This window comes from Tachysurus fulvidraco, chromosome 18 (assembly GCF_022655615.1).
Source record: "Tachysurus fulvidraco isolate hzauxx_2018 chromosome 18, HZAU_PFXX_2.0, whole genome shotgun sequence".
Taxonomy (NCBI): Eukaryota; Metazoa; Chordata; class Actinopteri; order Siluriformes; family Bagridae; genus Tachysurus; species Tachysurus fulvidraco.
In genome coordinates this window covers 10615464-10621897 of record NC_062535.1, presented here as the reverse complement: position 1 = coordinate 10621897, position 6434 = coordinate 10615464, and the positions used below count along the sequence as shown (strand labels likewise).

Sequence of the window (6434 nt, the reverse complement as noted above, 5' to 3'; positions counted from 1 at the left end):
TGCTGAGGGAGAGATTAAAGGGAGTCAGTTTGCTAAGACAGCGAGTCCTTCGTGTTCAAACAGAAGCTGCTGAGAGAATCGTACACCACTGTTCTAATTTCCAGCATCGTTAGAGGCTATTGTGCTCTGGTTTACATGCAGGGAGTTTTCCCAGAGAGGGAGGATATTCACTGTAAGCATTCACAAACAATGAAACATAAATGGATAAATAAAAGAAAGCATTATTGGCGATACGTTTTTTGTTTTTTTTTACAAAACAATTATTCTTTCAAAATGATTCAATTAATGCCACAAGGTTAACATCTCTAGTAAGGAATACCTGACACAAGGGAAAGTGGGGTAAATGTATAGCTATGATCGTTGCAGCAGTAAAAGCAGAGATACTGATAATTGTATTATGACCCAAAGGTAGCATATAAATAATAAACAGCAGCATGCCAAGTACTGAGCCTTGAGGAACACCTTGACAAACAGTAGTAGCAACAGACTGGAGAGTACAAAAGATTATTCTGACTGTGAGATCGTTCTGTAACACTAAAAGCAAGAGCCCAAGAGACAGGAAGAGAGTTCATTGAGATACACAGCAGAACAGATATGGAAAAAGAGTTCAACATCTAATCTCATTTTAATAAAGGCTAAATATGAGAAATTAGTGTTTACATGTTAGCAGGGTGTTAATGCTTGTACGCTGATGCTATTAAACAGTAGATATACACAGCTTACGCCTTCCTCTGCTCCCTGCATCCTTACATGCTGATTGATGAGTACTATTTTTAGCTTAATAATGTTGTAGCATGGGGTCAGACAGTATAAGGCTATAACTAATATCACATTATTGTATGTTTTTACAGAGGACTTCTGCCAGTAATGCTCAGACACCATCAACTTGTCTCCTGGGTCCTGATTATTCAGCAGTACCCAAATTTGCCCCAAAACAAATTATGATATCTTTTTCCCTGTCTTTAACTGGCCAGTTTTGGTGATCCTGTGCTTACTGTAGCCCCAGATTCCTGTTCTTAGCTGACAGAAGAAACTAAATGTGGTCTTCTGCTCTTCTAGTCCATCCGACTGGAAGATTATAAATGTTGTTTGGTTTGATTTGACAGGAATATAATAAGGTTAATATAAGTTAAATAACCACTCTTTACAACAGTGGTGAACAGAAAAGTATCTCAAACCAATCTGCCCATCAACAATTTCCAAGATTTCCACTATTTTGATTTATTTTTGGCAAAAGTGTCACTTAGGTATCAAGTTCAAAATCTTGCTTTCATGACAACCAGGAAGTCTATGGGCACAACAGGCATCAACGCTAGGAATGGACAATTCAAACTATAAAACTAGAGCTGAGCAGGAACTTAGGAATGCGTCGTGAGCACCGAGAGTTCGATCTGTGCTCCGTCAAGTGTTGGAGAAGGTTTGCCATATTGTGGAGTCAATGAACTCTAGGGCACTGTGAGTGGAATACCAGAGAGACTAGCCGTGAGGTACACATACACACACGTGTGCGTGCGCACATGCACGTGTCTACACCCGACACCTAGATGGGTTACTAAAGAGCAGACAGCTCTCCTGAACAGATACACACCCTCAGCATATCAGCATGCCTGGCGCGCACACAGACACACACACGACAACAGAGATGCTAATTTCCATCAAGAACATGATGACTCCGTTACATTTGTCAAAACAGGTGCAGTGAATTCAGCAGGTATTCGTATGTATAATGGCTGCTTGACAACCCTAAAGCTCTCTCTCATCCACATCCACACCAAAATATTTAGACCGAAGCCACAGTCAGATGAGTCATCTTTCACCACACTCTTGACAAGTGGCTAAGTCTATGTAAACAGTACCGAATCTGTAACCGCTAAACTTATGATGTAGCTCATACATCGCCCGAATCAACACCAAGCTTTTTCTCTGATGAACTTTATCCTATAGACAAACACTTGCTGCCCCATTCATAAGGTAAGAGGAGGAGTCATATGATGAGGAGTCATATGCTATGGCTTGCATATGCTATGGCTTGCATATGCTATGGCTTGCACACTTACCAGTTCTCAACATGATAGCAAATTTTAGAGCACTGTGTTAGAATCTCCACCACCACCACCACCACCGTCGTCTCAGATTAAGGGATCATCTTTTGAAAGATCGGTGTTCGTCGCTGAAGTGTCAGGATCATGTCTCCACATACTATACTTTTGGTCACTCCAAGTCTGCACTCTTAATTAAACAAGAGAAGGGTCAAGGCCTTGAAAGCAGATTCAACACTTATGCTTTTATGCTTCCTGTCAACTATGATCAGAATCACTTCCGTGTCTTTCATAAGCACAAAAGCCTCTACTGTCTGCTGTAGCTGTAAAATAAACATTAGCTGGATCTAATGTGGCCGTGTCCTTATGAGGCCGTAAGTCCGCCTGTGCACGATGTTACAGCAAGGTTATGGTCATCGCTGAATGCGCACACACTTGAATGTGTGAAGATTTATTTAAGATTCTAGGGGTTTGTGTACTAAAAACTGTACACAGCTTATTAAAGCAAAGGGCAGAGACATTCATCTGCTGTCTCGAAGGTACAAATGCTTTAGAGCGAGGGTGAGGTTGATCCAGAGCACCAAAGAACAAAGACAAAGACCCAACACCCCCCACAGCAAACCCTGTCATCTATTCCACCTAAACAGAGCTGCTTTATCTATTCTTCCAGACCACATGGATGCTGAATATTGCACAGAATGAGCAGGGGGTAGGAATGAGATGAGAGGAAAATAAGCCAACAAGAGATAAGGACCTGTACCTTTCAGCAAAGTCCTAGGACGTTGAACAAGCTGCTTTCCCCAGGGTTACACTCTCAGACAGATGGGGCTTGAAAAAGCCTCGCTGGTCTGAAACAGGACCTTTAATCCAATAAACTGGTTACGGTGTCACAGTTTCACACTGGCGTTAGAGCTGAATGATATTTTTTCCAAACGCTAATTCAAATACGTTTCAGTCTGCGTCCATCGATCAGGGCTTATGTAAAGAATAAATCACTTCTAGACATATTGTTAGAGGAAACAAGGTAATGTGTTCCCTAAGTGTTTTTCCTCATCTTATACCCAAGCAACTTGCCAACCATTTAGATTTTTTTTAATACGTTCCTGCTCTCACTTATGTTATAGCAGCTAAAAAAAACAAACTAATGTTCCGTGATTAACACTTTCCATTTCCAAATGAGACAAAAACACAGCTTGTCATCATACCAGAAAGCACTGAAAGTTTTCCCGTGGTGGAAAACTTACTGACGGCTACAAAGTGCTGACACTTCACGCTCCATCTATTACTGTTCTGGGAATGAGTTGTTAATACAGGAAAAAAACTTTTTAGAAAATTAATCAATACCTTCTGTCAAAGATATAGAGGATTTAAATATTGTCATACCATGAAACATGTTCTATATTTTAATAGCATTATTTATATTTTTTGAGAATTAAGTAGCTAATGATGCTTAAAAGCGTAATCGATAACATATTTTTTCATTTCAGTGCTTATTTAATTAATATTTAGACATAAAAGGACCATCAAGCACTTTTTTTTGTTGTTAATGCAACGCTACAGTTTCACTGGCAGTTGATGGACGGATGGAGGGACGGACGGATACCTTATTGATCCCAGAGGAAATTCATATACCGTGATTATATTCTGTTTATCACAGAACCAAACAACTCGCCTTGCACTATTATAGCATGAGGCTAAATGGGTGTATTTTGAAAATAGAGCTGGAAATGTGAAGAATTTGATTTCCAGTGTTACTTATTACTGAAGGTTACAATATACTGAGATGAATACAAGGTCAAAAACGTGGATTATTATCTGAAATTTTAGATAAGGATTACTCGTCACTTACAGCAGTATGCAGTTGGTTTCTGTTCAAATTCAAGGTTATGACATCAATAAAAACAAATACATAAAACATTTTACTTAAATACAAAAAGAGATTGATGGAAATATTTATCTATGTTGTAAATAGCAAGAAATGGGTAAGTAGATTAAGTGTAAAAGTTAAAACTGGACTAAATATTACTGCGCTACATGACACTGAATCTGAATAAAGCTATGATCACGATCACAAATAATGACAGATTAGCTAGCAGGCTATTAAATAGGTATAATAAAGAGGGAGCTATTATGGAGCTGCATTACAGGGAATGACAACCACTGGATTTTTACGAGAAAAAAATTTGCTTTCCGATCTAATCTGTTGCTTTATGCCACGTATATGAACACAGGACTGTCTTAAAGTCATTTTTATGTCACTGTAGGGAACCAACCAATTCTCAAAGCTACAAACACACAACTCATAATCCACAGTACACATTAATGCGTGAAATAACTTAACTGTGGTTTTAATTTGACCGTTTCCATATCAGCGTAATAAAGTGATTTTATTTACACAGTTAATGGATCATGAAATCAAATGGTCACACGAACACCTTTAGGATCAGACAGAGGCTTGCTACAGAAACACAATGAGTCACTGTGCATAAGCAGACGCTTACCTCACTGCTCATTCTGATGTACAAATATGTACGAGAAATATTTCTCATCTAAAAATTTCCTATCACATTATACTACAGGGATCTTTATTTCTCGGCAAAGGGGATGCGAAGGCGATGAAAGCCCTTTGGTTTGGTTTTGCAGAGCAGCTTCTTAAATTCACCATAAAACCATAGCCATCAAACACACAGTACAACATGGCATTGTGGACTTTTCGTTAAGTTGTGCTGCACACGGCTGCGCTAGTCAAATGTTTTTGCATGAAAAAGTGGTTAGTGATCAGCATATTTGCCTCACACCTCTGGGGTTGAGTCCCACTTCTGCCCTTCATGTTTGGAGTTTATATGTTTTCCCTGTGTTTCAGGAACTCCTCAAGCTATGGTACAATGTGATCTTGTTTCTGGTTGCATATCTAAAGACACTTTCCCATAATGTATTAATGATGAGTATTTTCCTGTCATTGGTTGTATGTTTTTTAAACGGTTGATTAAAAGGCAACATCTGTATCAGTGTTGTTGCATTCATTAGTATGTACCAATATGCCCAACTTTTGCAAGAGACAGCATGTTAAATAGACTTTAAATGTGCATTACTTTTTTCACACAAGATTAGGTGTCTAACAGTTCGGTGGGTTTGATATTTAAATATTTTGATGTAATCCTTGAGCCCATTCTCACTGATACACACAATGCTTTAGTGCCTATAAATCGACTGGCAGGAGGAACACAAGCAACCTGAAGATAGATTTCCAACGGGTTTTCCGAGCGTCCAGGACGCGTTTTTTTTTGTTTGTTTTTTTTAACACAAACACGTTTTAAATGTCTTCCAGGTCATTTAACCAGGTAAGGAATTAACAATTTGGATTACTGGAGCTTGAATAGTACAGCTTGAAAGTTCTCAACACAGACAGAATCCCAAGCATAATCTGATCCTGACTGCATCACACACAAAACTAACTTTGGGATGTCGTAGCCCAGGGGTCAAGGTGTCGGACTATCGGCCGTAAGGTTGCGGGTTCGAGTCCCACGTCCACCTTAATGCTCAGAAAATGTAAGTAAGTAAGAGAAAGCGGCTGGAAATGTAAATGACTGAAAACTTTCATTCAGCAGCACACAATACAGGGCAAAACAAGTCACACAGAACCTTAATCAGCTGCATGCTTTACTGGAACTGTCACCAGCCCGTCATTATTCATAGCATGTACTTGACTGGGTCAGTATGGGCGTTGATATATGATATGATGAATGTAGTTAGAAGTGCTGTGGTGTCTCACTGGTGTATTAGCCGCGAGGTAGAGAGTTAGCTGGAATCCCAGCTAAGGTCACAGCTAACACACAGACAGCCTACAACATTAAAACAAACAACACACCTCTGGAACATTTCCCAAGCCTACACGTTACTGATCATGATCTAAACGTGAAAAAAACACGCAGCTCTTTTAGCTAACGTTAGCAGCTTCGATCACTTAACACTCGGGATTGTGTTTACGTTTATTTTCGTCTCTAATCAGCTTTATATTGCTGATAAAAAATGTTTTAAAAAAGCAAGCACAAATCCCTGACGTCCAAATCCTCACACGGTAGTCCGCACTATTCAGTAAGTAAGTATGCAGAATTAGCATTAGCATTAGCCGTAGCTATGTTACGCAGCGCGAGCGCCACTACTGAGATGGTAGCTAAGGCGGTAGCTAAGGAGAAATTAATTAAATAAATAAAACACAGGCTACGCGACCCGTGAAGTGAACGTTTCTTACCTCATCGTGTATTTGCCATCTTATATCAGCTGCTGATGGTGGGAATTAACCGAAACATACGCAGGATCACAGCAAATCTTTATAATTGGTGATTATGAGGTTATTATTTTTTTTTTTTGCTCCTACTCGCTGCTCTCTGCCCT

The 6434-nt window shown here is 39.4% G+C and overlaps 1 protein-coding gene across 4 annotated transcripts in view; it reads right to left on the bottom strand.

The window, feature by feature from the left end:
* The window catches only part of itsn1 (intersectin 1 (SH3 domain protein)), a 44867-nt gene extending 38436 nt beyond the window's left edge, over positions 1-6431 (bottom strand). For all 4 annotated transcript variants that reach the window (XM_047803339.1, XM_047803340.1, XM_027156162.2 and 1 more), the window contains exon 1: positions 6292-6431. The gene's annotated coding sequence lies outside the window, so the exon portion shown is untranslated. The remainder of the gene's footprint in view (positions 1-6291) is intronic.
* Between the last annotated feature and the right edge of the window lie 3 nt (positions 6432-6434).